The following is an 18,859-nucleotide window of genomic DNA, read 5'->3' as shown; positions in this document are numbered from 1 at the left end:
CCACCTATCTATCACAGCAAACCGTTTTTCAATCTAAGGCCATCGAGCTGAGATATTTAGTGGTACATATAAAACGGGACACATTCTATAATCTATATAAATATAATATACAATAACTCATTAGCATACATAATATTATAAATTGTAGTATTATACAATATGCTAATTAATTACTATTCTTAATCTTAAGATTTATTTTAAAGAACCGGTGTAGAGAACCGAAGGGGGATATTTTGGAATCGGACAAGAACCGGAACTGATAATTTTTGAAGAAACGGCCCATCCCAAAGTTGTTACTAGATACCTATTACTACTACAATAATTATACTATAATATTATGATATAATTTGTAATTAATTTTCGGTAGATCGCATACTATATTTGTAAATCGCCTGTAGCCCGCATACATTTTGATATAAAGTTTTATTCAATTTTGTACAGCTAGTATAATTGTAGGTAAAAAATCGTATATAAAATTACAAACGTACCTCAAGTTTATGACAAAACAACAACAATTGTTCAAGACTATTGAGTAAACAAAAACAAAAACGAACTTTTTATGCAAACATAATATGATCAAAAAGATTTTATAAAAATTGTTTTTTGTGTAAAAAAGTTCCCGTGCAAAAGATCATCATGTTTTTAATTTTTATTTTTTAGTAAACTGTAATGCCGTTGATATATGTGTATAACGTGCCACATATGTAAAACGTTCTTTTATGTATAAAAGGATTATGTCAATCGCTAGCAGCTAGTTACACACTATAGCAAATAGTTAAACATACCTAAACAAACAAAATATGCTATATATTTCATGAAATTTGCATTTTGTACTTCATTATTCTTTCGTATGCGTTAGTACTTAATTGCATACTGTATTTTTATAGTTTATATATACTTTATACAGTATAGTAGTTATATCTAAGAAATGAAAATGCTTCTTTCTAAATGTAGATTATTTATAATCTCTTTAACATTTTGCTATTTACTCGATAGTGTTTTTGCTGGTGGTAATTATTAATTTATTACAATTATTTAGTATTATTTATACTTAATAATTTTAAGATGTTTATTTTTAATTTTTTTAAAACAAAATAAAATAATTTAATTTAATGATTTTAATTTTTTTATGTTCATTTGTTATTTGTTATAATATTTTTTTTTGTTTTAGCACAAGAAGATTACGGTACGTTCTATTCCATTTCTAAATATTTTAATAATATAAAAAATTATGATTTTTTTTTTTTAGATAAACTTTGAATAGCTTTAAATTAAATAAAGAAAATTCATTCCTTCTAAAACTTAACCTTGGTTCCTCAATTCAAGTTAATTTAATATAAAGCATTTGTATTTTAAATGAAAATAAATATGTTTGTAATACCTAAGCATTTATGGAATATTATTTGACCACGTTGGAACAATGAGAATATGAGTTACCAAATCATGTTAATAAATCTTTATATTTATTTTTATGAACATATTGTATACAGTATTATATCTCTAGCCTCTACAGTACTAAAACGTAAACCAGAGGTGTGAAATGGCAAGAATCCGACTGACATGATATACATTTTTACATAGCAATCTGCAGTTGCTATAAACAATCACCATCTCGACTGGTAACATTCTCGGTGTCTCACAAATTAACAGAATGACCCCCAGCCATAAGACATAATATAATTGTCAAAAATAGATTATGATTTATCTTGTCCCCAGACAGACTTTTGCTTTTTTTTATTTATTTAAATAGCATGATATACAATTTTGAATTTAGCAAATGAGATTTATCTTCAATGTTTTAGATTCTGAACGAAGTGATGAATGTATTGATATTACAATGGTGTGTGATTTTGTTTTTTTTGTTTTTGTGCCTGTGTAAAGCATAATTAGTCGAAATAATGCTGTTAAGAGTTGAAAATCGAATACAAGATTTTCCATAAGTTTAGCTTACAATAATTATAAAAGAACTTAAATTTTGGTGTATTCAGGCCATTAAAACATAAACCACCTTTTTCACCAACAACTGGAAATTATATCCTAGGCTGACAAATCATCTTCGTTCAGAATCGTTTATCGTATACAAAGATACCTATCATTGCATTCAAATTTAACCTACCCTAGTCCGAGGTCCACCCCACCCCCTAATGTACAGCAGAACGGTACCCACTTGCCCGCTTTTTTTTTTCTGTTTATATGTAAGGTTAAAAAATTCATTACTACATTTTTCATTAATTTTTCTTAAAATAGCTATAGAGAAAACTTGAAATATTATAATAGGAAAAATGTTATGTGGGTTTTAATTTTAAATGTTTACTAAATATCGCGTAGAGATAACGATTTATCTTTAAACGAAATTAAATATTTGTTATAATTCAAAAATTATAAGTCGTAGATACGTGAAAACTTCACCAATTTTTTAGATTGGCATTTTCTTTACATGATATAATTTTCAACATATTTTGACTTTTTTTGAGCTATTTATAAACAACTGAAATTTTCGATTTTTTTGAGAATTTTTTTTTGAAGTGTCGATAACATTTTTGGCCGAGTCAAAATACTTGAAAATTTAATACAAAAATCCTCATAAGTTATTCTTATAGTAATAAAAAAATTATAAGGATGCATAGGCGCAATTTTTTTTTATTATCATTTGACGTTCAAATATTGATAAAAATTCGTCAAAACCATGAATATTTGCAAATTATTTGGTAGGTATAATTCATAAAAATTGTTGTATAAGTATAAAATAGTTAGGAGTTGAAAATTGAATACAAGATTTTCCATAAGTTTAGCTTACAATAATTATAAAAGAACTTAAATGTTGGTGTATTCAGGCCATTAAACACATAAACCACCTTTTTTCACCAACCACTGGAAATTATATTATCCTATGCTAACAAATCATCTTCATTCAGAATCGATTTTTGTATACAATGATACACATCATTGGATTCAAATTTAACACTCCTATAATACATAATAATGATCCACACTGAACCTAATATACAGCAGAGAAGTACCAATTTAACCACTTTTTTTTATCTTAATTAATTTAAATCTTAATTTAATTTTTATTTCTGAAGTTATAGTATATTTAGTTAGTGGTATTTAATAGGACTGGCAGTAAAATAAAAATGCAAATAATTACGAAATATATATAATACTAACTGTTTTTAAAAATTAAGCACGAATAAACCATCCAATCGATATATGTACATAAACAAGTTATAATTATTACAATAATTTAATTTTTCATGATACAAAATTCGTGAATGGAATTAATTAATTTTTAATTTAAATATTTATTTTTAATTCACTAGATTTTTTAAAAAAACAGGGTTTTTGTGGTTAGTATACTTAACTATGCACATTATCACTGAAAAATGTATATAATAAAAAACCCACAACGCATGGTATTATATCGAGCATTTTTTTTTAGGTGCAAGATCATATGATAAGAATTTATGTAATCAGTTAACTGGTTTGTATAATAAACTACATAATAACCTTTAAAATTTAAATACAAACATTGAAATCTGAATTATTCTATAACTATATTAGCTAGGTATATAAAATGAAAGTGAAATTTAAATATTTTCATTGTATAAGTAACTACTAATGAATTGTAATAAATAATGAAAGTATAAATCATAGATAAATGCATTTTAGTTGATTTATAAATACATCTAAATTAGTATGAGTAGTAGGTTTTAAATACTTATTTGTGTTTAGATTCTGGTCGAAGTGATGAATGTATTGATTTTATAATGATGAGTGTTTTTTTTGTGTCTGTGTACGGTATAACTTGTCGAAATAATGGTTCAATTTCAAACTTGGGGGGTGATTTTCGATGGCAAAGTTAATATCCTTGGTTTATTATACAGGTTAAAAGTAAATGTTTTCTAGGAGTTTTCAAAGAAATCGAAAACAAATAACAAAAATAGTGACGGAAAAACGAGAATTTTTACGCAAAACCAGTTTTTGACAAAATCGATTTTGTTTTATAGTTGTAACTCAAAAACTAATAACTGTAAATACTTAACATTTTTCTAAATGATTATATTAGTGTTTTCTATATAAGGTTAAATTTTCAAAATATTTTGACTTTTTTAAAGTTATTTATAGACAATTGAAATTTTCGATAAAAAAATGTTGGATCACCAAAAAATCTTGAAAATTTAATAAAAGGTTTCTTATGAGTTGGGCTTATTGTAGTTAATAAAATTCAGTAATCGTTAGTCACAATTTTTGTATTAAATAAATAAACTACCTAGGCATCTAATAAAATCTACATGAATTTCTATCTAAATAACTTGATCTAAGTACCAATTTTATCAACTATTTTGATGTCATGGGTTTATTCTGTTATTTAATGATTTAGTAATGTTATAATTTATTATAGTAACAAGTAATAAGAATGCAAATTTGCGAACTTACTAGTGTGAAAAGAGTATAACTTTAGTCTTTAAGTATAACATACTAAAATAAGACTCGAAATTCTAGCTTCATACGATGTAAAAGCATTATCTGCAGCAGGTATGTAATACAATTTTGAATCATTATTTTATAATTCTGTTTGTAAAAAAATTAGGTATAGTATAAATAATTTATAATAGATAAACTCAAATTTAAAATAAAAAAAATCCATCATAATTTTTTTTTACGTCCTCTAATAAATGGAAATCTATTAAAAATGGAAAAAAATACGGGGTTTTAACAGTTTCCATACTATATTATATTATCAGATGTCCGTTATTATGCGATACCCATTTGTGTAATACTAAAAAAGTAATTGTTTTAGTAAATTAAACTAAATTTCATGAATAAAATTGTTTAGTATTATTGTTATTATATTTGTTATATTTTTGTTTATTATTATAAGGTTTATCACCTAAAGCCCGTTGCACATTATAATGTGCATAGTGCTTTATGCTAGAAAGCCCAATGCACATTATAATGTGCACTCAAGTATCTCCATATTGGCCTAATGGACATTATAATGTGCATAGTTGTATTTTTGGTCCAGATGGTCAGAATCTTTTCAAACTTGAAAATAACCTTAATTAAGTATCTTTAATAACATATATAAATCGCTAATTTTTTTTTCTCTAATACAATTAATTCGGGTCTGAAAGGATTAACAGATGAAGAGCGAAGTATGTAATACAATTTTGAACCATTATTTTATAATTCTGTTTGTAAAAAAATTAGGTGTAGTATAAATAAGTTACGAGTATAATAGATAAACTCAATATAAAATAAAAAAAAACCATCATAATTTTTTTTTACGTCCTCTAATAAATATAAATCTATTAAAAATGGAAAAAATACGGGGTTTCAACAGTTTCCATAGTAGAAAGGTTTTAGTTTTAGTGTATATTTTAAAGTATAAAATCACAGCAAGAATATCAAAATGTACATCCTTAGAATTTAAATTGAACAATAAGCTGTGAGCCCAGTCATCGAAATACAAAGCCAATAATTGTTAGTGTTCACTAACACCCCTAGGTGAGGAGGAGAGCAATGGTGTAACAGTGTATAATATTAGGTAATCATATATATATAGTAGACGAATTATAATTTATTACAATAATGTTTATTATACATTAGTTATTGTAAATCAACTACAATGTATAACATTATTTTTATACATTTTGAACAAATTGCTCCGTAGTTTGTTTTTATTACATTTTTTAACACTAATGGCTCAAAAAATATACAGGACTTTAGAATAAAATGTATAACCAATTCTTATAACAATACTTGTATGCTGTCCTTGAATCCTTCTCTTGGCATTCACCTTACTATTGATAGCAATCAATATACTCTTCATCGTGAAAAAAAAATTAATTCGTAATAATTACGACATGAAATCTAGACGAGGAGGTATTTATTTTAAGTATAATTCTACTTCAGATTACTTTGAATTTGTGAAAGTATTTTTTCAATAAAACAATTTAATTAAAATGTATTTAATATCACAGATAACTAATTATTTTTTTTTTTTATCTAATTATATAGAAGCTCGTGGTAAAGTTTATGTTATAATATTTTATAGTAACTGAATGAAGCAATAAACTTGTCTTATAACTTATAAATAATAATTTTTATTTAATTTTGTGTTCACTATGGTACACATTTATAATATAATAATAATTATTAACATACCAATTTAAAATTTAGATAAAAATCATATTAAATCCATCGAAATTATTGATTTATATATTAAATTTACAGTTAAATATCCCTTAAACTTAAAGGAAATTTCTAAATTCAAGACACTTTGAATAACGGATATTTTTATGGTTTGAATTCGATCATCTTTATCGTAATTGTCCGCGGAATATATTTTATTACAATGTAGATTTTACAAACTTTCAAATAATAATATAAGCTAAAACAGTTAGGTAGTCCTCAGTTAAACCCTTTAATTAAATTATATAAGTGAGCAACTATAATTAACTGTTATTTTCAATATACATATATTATTTCAATATTCAATACTCGACGTGGTTGTAATTACAACTAAATAATTATTGTGTCTACAATATTTTAAGTTAATTAATGTCTGAGGAAACACATTATTTTTAAATAGTTGTGACTTTAAAGGATTTACATCATATTTAACTGTGCAATATTTGTTTCCAGCTATTATCCAAAGATACCATGACTTTTTATTTTTCGGTAAGAATATTATTTAGTTTAAGTTAAAAAATGAATATTTTATTTTTATATTTGGTTTTGACTTTAAATTTGATAACATTTATAAAAATGTTCCAATTATCTTAATCATGTTTTCAGATATCTATGTGATATTCATTTTTTGCTCTGTAAAATGTTGACACATACAACTGCCATTTATATATTTTAAATTGAACGATTGGTATTGGCACATCGGATGTTTAATTTTTGTCATTAAATATCCCCATGAGATCTTATTTTGGCGTTTCTATTCAGAAGTATTCACATAGTTTAGTATCACTTAAATAGTTTTTTTTTTCGACGAGATATAATGTGGTTAATTTCACATAGAATTAATTTATTAAAATTATAATTTTAGTTACATTTTTTTTTTTAATCTTATACTTAATGGTTTCTTTAGTTTATCATTTTTTATACATAGGTAGTTGATTTTCCGCTGTTAGTGTTGTGAATTGCATTTTAAACTTCTGAGTCAGGCTTCTAATTACCTTTTTATTGCAACACATAATAAAAACGTTCCCCGGCATCTTTCTAAAAACTTTCGTGGTTCTTGTGAGTCTGAAAATGGTGAACGGTGTCGCCGCTCGTTGTTTTGTTACTTAAAATTATTTTGATTGTTGTCATTTAAATGAAAATTCATTCAAAATTAATAAGCATTATAAAATTGCTTTCAAATTGCAATTAATTACAAAAGAACCCATCGATAATATACACATATTCACTATGTCATGTATTATAAGTAACTACAATTCTTATTACTTTTTTTTTTCAGACGTTGATTCGTCAGGTGAAAATTTTTTGACTCAATATTTGCGGAAAAATAAAAAATAAAGTAGGGATTTTCTTTATTTTAAGCTAGATGCGCACTTGATAATCAATTTTTGCGTAATTGATTTAATGTAATTTATTATTATATTTATGAGATAAGACAAGAAAATAATAGTTCTGTGGTTTCTATAGGTATGTATAAGAAATTATTTGCACCAACATTTTGTTCATCATTTTATTTACCTATGTACCTACCTACTATAGTACTTAAATCAACTATAGTTATTAATTAATATTATATTTCAAGTTTTCGTATCACCTATTCTACATTTTAACTTTTAAGTCTATGTAACTGTATTTACAATAAATTTAGATATAGAAATATAGAATAAGTTTTTAAAATGTAAATTATATATTTATTTAATAAATAATAATAATTTAATAGTTAGTTATTAATAAGAAAAAAAAACTTAAAATAGAAATATACATAATACACACTTGTTATTCAATTAATAAATATATGTAAAATTATAAAATATTATCATTAATTAATCATTATATATTATCATGTAGAAATAATAATTGTTCTACTTATCCAGTACCAAGTCTCTGTCTCCTCTTGGTAACAATTTGTCCTGCTTTTTGAGACCATGCGCTTAGAGCCAACGGATGTGGTAGGATTATCTAAATAATTTATTGCAACTGTTAATAAATTTAGGAATATAGTTTGATTTGAGCTCCACCAAGTTAAATGATTTGATGTTGGATAAATCAGTGGAAGTTATAATAACTATGGTATCAACAAAAATATTTAAAATTTAAAATTATTTTCATTTCAGTTATCATAAAAATTAATGATTAAGCTCACTCTCCTCAAAATATAATCGATCATATGTTTTATAGTGGCTGATCGTTCATTAAGAATATCCCACAATAACGAATTACTTGGCCCCAACGTATGTTTTTTTGTTTCATTTGTAATGTTTGTATCGGGTGGTGGTGTTCTAAGAATTTAATTTTCTATTTTAATATCTTCTTTGCTGCATCTACTTCATGTGGTTCTAACATTATAATTTTGAATCTTGTGCACACTTCTTGCAAATGATATTCCACTAGTTAAATCATTATTTTTAGAAATTAGATTTTTCAATTTGGTTTCTATAGTACATACAATTGTATGACCATAGATAAAGAAGGAATTTTTTCTTGACAAATTTCCTCAAATTGAATACATTTTATTGTAACGATTGTTACATATTTATTTTTAAACATAATAATATGCAACTGTAAGTACATATTATATACTTACACATATTATGTATTATATTATGGTATACGTACATATAGGTATATGGGTGTATATGTATGTATATCGTAAACCAAAACATGTAAAATATACTGTGATGAATGTACATTATGCCCCTCCTGTGCTGTCTCATATTTAATTATTGTAAAGGTACGGTTAAATAAGAATATATGTAAGAGACAGCCAGTTCCCCGCGTTAACACCAGCGAACACGAACTAAAAGCCAGCCCTACGACTTGTAAACGTTTTATTTAGGTAAGAATAAACTTGATATATTTATAAGTATTTGGATCAATCCACATTTATTTGTACCCTGAGTACCATTTGCTCCCTAGCTACGGTTAACTTATATTCAAATGAAACCAACTTCTTCCCTGAATATCATATATTTAACGGGTCATCCCCGCCCACGTTACATTATGATTTTAATGTTCCACACAATTGGGTACACAGAATAACTTGAATAATAATGTAGTTATTGTAGTTAGGTATATTTTTCTCAATCAATTCAAATTTTTACCTAGTTAAAATAGTACTCAATATATTCATAGTTACGTCTATAGCGGCTGGTAATCGGTGTACAACTACTTCCGTATTATGACATTATACAGCACTGCAGACCAGTGGCAATTTTTGTGTGTACTACGACACACACAGTGCACCACGAAAAATAAAAATGTGAACTACCTTTATGGTACTTAAGTACTATATAACATTCTGCATCTGAAACCATACGTTGGACGAATAGATAGTAAATAATAATAATACTAAGCTCAAATTTAAATATGTACACTACGGAAAATCAGCAAAAATAGCCACTGCTGTACACATTCGTTACGGAACGTCGAACAAACCAAACGATGTGCCTATACAGTATACAGTATACTTATCAGTAATTTACAAACATATTTTATTTAACGTCCCATTTACACTTTCAAACATTGCAACACCTATTCATTTTCTAAAAAAATTTGATTTTTTTTTGTAATACAGGTCATATTTACGTACCTACCTAATACAAAGTTTTGTTGTTTTACAAACTTAAATCAGTCAAATATATAAATACAGTAGACATTTTTAAACTTTTAAGACTAGGCCCTGATTTAGTGAAATAGGGGCCCTGTGCACTATAAACTTTAGGGGCCTTTTTTACTAAAAATTTAAAAAATAATAATAGGTATATATTTAACAATAAAAAGCGGGTAGGTGGGTACCGATCTGCTGTACATTAGGTGCCGTGTGGATCACTATTATATACTTTAGAAGTGTTAAATTTGAATCCAACGATAGTTATCATTGTATACGAAAGACGATTCTGAACGAAGATGATTTGTCAGTCTATAGCATATAATTTCCAGTGGTTGGTGAAAATGGTGGTTTTTGTTAATGGCCTGAATACACCAAAAATTAAGTTCTTTTATAATTATTGTAAACTAAACTTATGAAAAATCTTGTATTAAGTTTTCAACTCTTAGCTACTTATGCAAAATTTTTTATGACTTATACCTACAAAATAATTTGCAAATATTCATGATTTTGATGAATTTTTGTTAAAATTTGAACTTCAAATGCTAATAACAAAAAATTGTGCCTATGTTTTCTTATATTTTTTTAATCACTATAAGAATAACATATAAGGAACTTTGTATACAATTTTCAAGTACTTTGATAGGGCCAAAAAAATTTTATCGACACTTTGAAAAAATTTTTCAGAAAAATTGAAAATTTCAGTGGTCTATAAATAACTCAAAAAAAGTCAAAAATTTTTGAAAGTTTATCTGTTTATAGATAACACTAACATAAACATTTGGTGAAAATTTCAAGTATTTACAGTGATTAGTTTATGAATTACAACCATATAAAAAAATCGATTTGGTCGCAAACTGGATTTGCGTAAAAATTCCTGTTTTTCCGTCACTTTTTTTTTGTATTTCTCGATTTTTTTGAAAACTGTTGGAAAATGTATACTTTTTACCTCTATAATGCACCAAGGTTATTCACTTCGACATCGGAAAGCACCCCCGAAGTTGGAAATTAAAGCATTATTTTGACTAATTATGCTTTACACAGGCACAAAAGAAAAAAAAAAGAAAATCACACATCATTGGAAAATCAATACATTCTTCACTCCGTTCAGAATCTAAAAATTGTGCCTTTTTAGGGAAACCAGAATTTTTTTATCGACACTTCAAAAAAAATTACTTAGAAAAATAGAAAATTGTAGTTGTCTATAAATAACTTAAAACAATCTAAATATTTTAAAAATTTAACGGTATATAGATTACACTAATATAAAAATTTGGTGAAAATTTCAAGTGTTTAAAATTATTTGTTTAAGAATTTCAACCATATAAAAAATCGATTTTTTTTTTAAAACTATTGGAAAATATTTATTTTTTACCTCTATAATGCACTAAGAATATTCACTTTGCCATCGGAAACCAACCCCAAAGTTTAATATTGAACAATTATTTCGACAAATTATGCTGTACACAGACACAAAAAAGAGACACACACCATAGTAAATTCAATATACATTCATAACTATTAACTTCGTTCGGAATCTAGAAATACATCAAAATACAAGAAACCTATCAATTCTGCGAATTTTTTTTTACATATTGATTCCACCGACTATCGACCCCGACAAACGATTATTTAAATGAAGAAATTATTAGATAAACTTAATATATAAAACTGCTATCGCCTATCAAACTACTATTTTAAAAATAAATCAACATAATATTACAATAAATTAGTCTAACACTCTAACAATTTTAATAGTAAAAATATTTTGCAAAATACCCAATCACTAGGTACCTATTTTGGCAATTTGAATTATATTATTGTACTATTTTAACAAACTTTACATTGTGTTCAATACCTTTTTACCATAATATATGTATAATTGTATTACATTTTTCGTTGTAGACGATAATTTTTTAATTGTTTTTATTTAAAAATATATATTACGGTAAACTGTGTATGCCTATACTGTTAATTAAAAAAAAAAAAGTGGGCAAGTGAGTACCGCTCTGCTGTACATTAGGTGCCGTATGGATCATTATTATATATTATAGGAGTGTTAAATTTGAATCCAATGATAGTTATCATTGTATACGAAAAACGATTCTGAACGAAGATGATTTGTCAGCCTAGGATATAATTTCTAGTGGTTGGTGAAAAAGGTGGTTTAAAAAAACCAGCTTATATTAAAAAATATTTTGAAAATTAAATCACGTAAAGAAAACGCGAATCTTAATAACTGGTAAAATTTTCAAGTATCTACGACTTATACTTTTTGAATAATAACAAATATTTAAAATCGTTTGAGGATAAATCGTTATCGTTACGCTATTTCGTTAAAATTTAAAATTCAAACGCACTTAAAATTTTTCCTATAATGATGCTTCGAGTTTTCTCTATAGATACTTGAAGGTAAACTTATGGAAAACTTAGTGTTGTATTTTTAATCCTTAGTTATAAACACAAAAAATTTTATGATTTTTCAACTTCAAATATTTCGCAAATATTCATAATTTTGACGAATTTTCGTCAAAATTTGAACTTCAAATGCTAATAAAAAAAAATTGTGCCTATGTATTCTTATAATTTTTTAATCACTATAAGAATAACATATGAGGAACTTTGTATTAAATTTTCAAGTATTTTGATAGGGCCAAAAAAATTTTATCGACACTTAAAAAATATTTTTTCAGAAAAATTGAAAATTTCAGTTGTCTATAAATAGCTCAAAAAAAGTCAAAATATTTTGAAATTTAAATCACGTAAAGAAAACGCGAATCTTAATAACTGGTAAAATTTTCAAGTATCTACGACTTATACTTTTTGAATAATAACAAATATCAAAAATCGTTTGAGGCTAAACTGTTATTTAACGCGGTTTTTGTAAAAATTTAAATTTCAAACACTCATAAAAATTTTTTGTCTGAATCCGGTAGAGTTTTTTTTACAGATATTTGAAGAAAAATGTATGGAGAACCTTGTACCAAATTTTCAAAACTTAGTTATAAAAGAAAAAAATTTTATGATTTTTCAACTTCAAAATTACTTGCAAATTTTCGCGTTTTCGACAGATTTCGTAAAAATTTGAACTAAAAACGCTTATAAAAAAAAATTGTGACTAACGATTTTTAATTTTTTTTAGCTACATTAAAAACAACTCATAAGGAACCTTGTATTAAATTTTCAAAACTTTTTGGTAATCCAAAAATTTTTTATCGACACTTTAAAAAAAATTTTTCAAAAAAATCGAAAATTTCAGTGGTCTATAAATAACTCAAAAAAAGTCAAAAATTTTTTGAAAATTTAACTATATACGGATATCACTGACATTAACATTTGGTGAAAATTTCAAGTATTTTCAGTGATTAGTTTTTGAATTACAACCATAAAAAAAAATCGATTTGGTCGAAAACTGGTTTTGCGTAAAAATTGCCGTTTTTCCGTCATTTTTTTTTTGTTTTTCTCGATTTTTTTGAAAACTGTTGGAAAATGTTAACTTTTTACCTCTATAATGCACCAAGGATATTCACTTTTACATCGGAAACCACCCCCATAGTTTGAAATTGGAGCATTATTTCGACTAGTTATGCTGTACACAGACACAAAAAAAAAAAAAAGAAAATCACACATCATTGGAAAATCAATACATTCTTCACTCCGTTCAGAATCTAAAAATTGTGCCTTTTTAGGGAAACCAGAATTTTTTTATCGACACTTCAAAAAAAATTACTTAGAAAAATAGAAAATTGTAGTTGTCTATAAATAACTTAAAACAATCTTAAATATTTTAAAAATTTAACGGTATATAGATTACACTAATATAAAAATTTGGTGAAAATTTCAAGTGTTTAAAATTATTTGTTTAAGAATTTCAACCATATAAAAAATCGATTTTTTTTTTAAAACTATTGGAAAATATTTATTTTTTACCTCTATAATGCACTAAGAATATTCACTTTGCCATCGGAAACCAACCCCAAAGTTTAATATTGAACAATTATTTCGACAAATTATGCTGTACACAGACACAAAAAAGAGACACACACCATAGTAAATTCAATATACATTCATAACTATTAACTTCGTTCGGAATCTAGAAATACATCAAAATACAAGAAACCTATCAATTCTGCGAATTTTTTTTTACATATTGATTCCACCGACTATCGACCCCGACAAACGATTATTTAAATGAAGAAATTATTAGATAAACTTAATATATAAAACTGCTATCGCCTATCAAACTACTATTTTAAAAATAAATCAACATAATATTACAATAAATTAGTCTAACACTCTAACAATTTTAATAGTAAAAATATTTTGCGAAATACCCAATCACTAGGTACCTATTTTGGCAATTTGAATTATATTATTGTACTATTTTAACAAACTTTACATTGTGTTCAATACCTTTTTACCATAATATATGTATAATTGTATTACATTTTTCGTTGTAGACGATAATTTTTTAATTGTTTTTATTTAAAAATATATATTACGGTAAACTGTGTATGCCTATACTGTTAATTAAAAAAAAAAATACTTTATAATATAGAAATATAATATTATAGAAATTATAATTATAAAGCACACAATATGAACAAATTACAAAAGCAACTTTTTGTAGTTTTACCACAGAATCTATTATGTGATTATACTTACAGATTTTATATATAAGGCTTCTTCAGGCCACATATCTCTAAGAATTGGGATTTTTAAAGAGTAAAGCAGTCTTTTAAAATCTTGAAATAATATACCTATCTTAATTTTTTTCCAAAAAACCATAAATATTATACACTACACCGCCAGTGTAATGTCTTGAAATATTATTAATAATAATAAATTATTAAAATAGGTACATTTTTTTATATTTATTAAAATTATGTATTACTTACAAAATTTTAAATTGAGTCATGTTTCAAATCTTTATCCTATGTATTCACCTGCCTAGTTGAATAATCTTTATGGTTTTATATGTTATCTATGGATAGTAATAATAGGCATATAGTTTTTACGGTTTATAGTGGAGTTTTATTGAACAATGCAAAAAATAATAATTCTCGCGCCCAAATGCTCGCGCAGTCGGAGGATTAAAGTTTCAGAGATTTGGGCTAGTGGTTTTTGATAAGTATGATTCTAATTTTTATGGTGGAAATGAATTGAAACCGAATATGCAAATACCTTAGGTTCTTGAGGTGTGATATTTTTTGAGATAATCGGACTATTGCAAAACAATTCTCGTTAAAAAAACTCGTTTAAGACGTTTTTCATTTATGGTTTGTTATTTCTTTTTCTTTTGTTTGTTTGCTGGATTTTATTTTATCATGTATTGTCTTAATTTCTATGAAACATAGTAGCAAATTACGCTGTATCTCTATAACCTCGTCGGCGTCGTACAACCTAATCTAAATCTTAAACATACATGTTTGAAATTCGGTAAAGTTGAGTTGTGTGTTTAGTGAAAATCAGTTATTAACATTTATTAAAAAATAAATATTTACAAATCATTATACATTATATATTAGTACAAAATAGTATACAACTAGGTATTTGGTACGTTTATACAGTAATAAAATAATAACTAAGTATAAAAACAAGATTCGCTTTAATTTGAATATGACTTATTAGTTATTACTAACACGTTATAATTATAATAATATATTTTATTAATATATAAGTAATAACATTAAACGTAATATTAACATAATATAGTATAATAGTATAGTACAATAGTACATTGGAAAACAATGTTTTTTTGATGGATCTATTTGTTAAATTAAATATTTTAAATGACAAAACCATGTGATGGAAATATCGAGCTCACGAACTTTGCTAATTAGAGCTCTTATTTTTGCATCACTCTATAGTCAATAAAAAAGAATTCCCATATTTTGTACTTCGAAGTATTAATAACAATAATAACATTTTAACAACTCTTGCTTGTATTATACTTTCTAACTTAGTGCAATCATAGGTTCGTATAATTCCTTTTCACCCGCATGCATTTTCCTTTTAGCTTTAATTGTTTTATCATTTTCGTTCTCTAAATGTTTGTTTAATTTTCTCTTCTTTTTTGACTTAATCTTTTCTTCGCTGGACGGTACATCCTCCACTGGGGCATATACCATATGCCATATGGTATTGTGAGAACGATGACTTGGTCGGAGCTGTGATATCCGCAAAGTCTCGGAACCCTGCGAAAAAGTCTTCTGGATCACGGAATGCTGACGGTCTATGATTTCCAGAAAATCTATAAAATAATTATGTAATAACAGTTACAAAAATGGTGTAATATTGAACTTTAATAGATTTTTACAAAAGTACGTGCACAGTTGTATAAATATTTTAAAAATGATTCCGACTTTAGAATAATATTATATAATATAATATTATACTTATAACATCGAGTATATGGATTAGATTTGGACTTTATTCCAAAATATATTTAGAATAACAAAAAATATTTTGTATTCAATTATTATAATGAGTTTTTGATTTAAAATGTAAAATACGATAAATATAATATGCGTTACAACATTTTTAAATGGAAATTTATATTTAATTGATAAAAGTTATATTAATTATTTTTAGGTACCTACTTAATGATATGTGGGTCGATACTAAAATAATTTATGCACAAGATTTGATTATTACCTATAATATATGTATCTGCAGGAGTCGCCAACCAGTCGATCGACTGGTCAATATCTTTTTATGAACGTAGGTCTGTCGTTATAAAATTAATTTTAACATTGTCGGTCGAACGCGTAATAAATTAGGTATTACGAAGAAAATAATTGTTTTTCTTTTCTCAAAGACCTATAAATTCTCATGTATGTCGATCACCAGGGATTTAAAATGTTTAACTTTAGCTCACTCGTTTGAAAATGTTGGCGACTCCTGACCTATATTATACACTGCTGCTATCACTATACAAATAGGTAATTATTATATAATAATAATACTCGACTTTTTTTGAGGGGGTAAAGAAGAAAAACTACAGTCGACGACACGGGCACGTTATCATTATCATATAATATACCTATTAATGGCATTTATTCGGTGCCCCTGAACGTACCGGTGCGGTCGTCCGTGGCTGTTGCCGTCGTACAGGTACGGGTCGGAAGCGGACGCCGTCTCGCCGGCCGCGTAATAAGTGCCGCCGGGTATGACGCCAAAGTTGCCGGAACCCAGCATGGCGTTCTCCTGGTTGGACGCCGCGGCCGTCTGCAGGAACGGCGACAGCTCGGGCAGATAGTCGGCCTCCTGGTACAGCCTCGGTGGACGGGAGTGGTGGCCGAGTTGGCTGAACAGCGGCCCGAACGCCGGCAAGAAGTGTTGGCCGTCCGCGGACGAGTCCCTCCGGTCCTGCGTGCGGTAACCGTACGCCTGTTTTAAATAACACACATCATGTACAGTCAATCTGTGTTATTAATTAGTATAACGACAAAAGGTATGTAGGTATATAATATGATATTGATATAAAATATCGTATTTACAGAGAAGTCGGATCGCTTCGAACATAAAATATTTTCACACTATATATAATACGATTTCCCCGAGTCGATTTTTGAAAAGAAAGATAATAAATGTTTTTTTTGTTTTTCTGTATTATTGTTATTAAATATACAGTACAGGAATTCCCCCCCCCCCGCCCAGGGCCTAGTTTTGCATTATTTCTGATCATATTATGTGTGTTTTTTCTAAGGGTTTCGACGTAAAAGATTTTAAAATTTATTATTGTTATTATTATTATTATTATATTGTTTATATTTATATGAAAGAATAAAATATGTACGAGTAGGTACTAATAGTAGGTAACCTATACCTGCAATACGATTTGTGTACACAAAAATTAAGCACAATAAATAAAAATTTAATAAATTGGCTATGTCAATTGACTATATTATATTTTAGTTTGTTTTTTTTTTTAAATACAATTTATAAATATACTCACAGCAGTATTTTCTGGACTTACTCTCTTCAAGCGTGCATTTCTATGTGATTCTGTAATTATATATTATATGATATTAGTATACGTATATAAACGAGTAGTCAGACTACTCAAGCTATTATTTTTGAAAACTCTGTTGCACCACCTCATTGCGTTGTATAATGTATTTGCTAGATTGGTGAAGCAAAAAATACGATCGCAATCAATGAGTTTATATGTAACGAAACTATTGATATATGACTAATAGTGTTTCAATGATCAAATATAGACATAACATATGTGTTGTATACGTACACTTATCTTTATCTATCTATATTATGTAATGGACGAATTTATAGGTGCGTAACTTTTGAAAACTTATCTTTTTTTCAATAAGACAAAACTCGTATACCTCAAAAAAATCTACTGGACTTAACTCATGTATAACTTGAAAAACACCCCGATAGGGACACAATTCCACATTTAAGACACAACTTGTTTAAAGCGATAAAATTAATATATAGTTTACAATGAAACTTAGGATTACAGTATAGTTATACTTTTGGAAAACCCTACAGAGCTTTTTTTAACAATGCACTGCTTATATAGCCTTAATTTGCTTCTAAGCAGGCCTCACAAATCCTATAAGGACGGGTCGGTTCTGCTTTCTGCGCCTAACTGTCCTAGCCTACCTATAATATGTTAATATAATATCACATTCAAGGAGTAGAATAATATTTTAATATTATAGTTTGACTCTATGCAGAGCGTACGTGACTTTTTAATCGTATAATTAGGTATGAAAATATTATAATAAAATTTATTTTTAAAAGAATCGGTTTAGATCATCTACTGCATTGTTTCTACGTATTACATAAAAATATATTATAAATTATAATATTATGACAGTTTTAAATTTTTTTTATCATTTGAAAGTTTTAATAAATATTTAAAAATTTAATTTAATTGTTCGTAGTAAATGTGATACTATTAAACTGTTCAGTTTGTGGAAAAATATCTGAAAAATAGATCATGGACAAATGTAAGATATTTTAACTCGACTGCAAATATAATGAATAGTTTTATAACTTGAAATTCAAACATTAATGCCCATATTTCAA

The 18,859-nt window shown here is 26.5% G+C and overlaps 1 pseudogene; it reads right to left on the bottom strand.

The window, feature by feature from the left end:
* Positions 1-14,892: 14,892 nt before the first annotated feature.
* LOC126551087 (uncharacterized) lies at positions 14,893-17,819 on the bottom strand (annotated as a pseudogene).
* Positions 17,820-18,859: the final 1,040 nt, after the last annotated feature.

Source organism: Aphis gossypii, chromosome 3 (assembly GCF_020184175.1).
Source record: "Aphis gossypii isolate Hap1 chromosome 3, ASM2018417v2, whole genome shotgun sequence".
Lineage (NCBI taxonomy): Eukaryota > Metazoa > Arthropoda > Insecta > Hemiptera > Aphididae > Aphis > Aphis gossypii.
The sequence above is the reverse complement of the archived record's forward strand: the minus strand, read 5'-3'. Positions and strand labels throughout refer to the sequence as shown.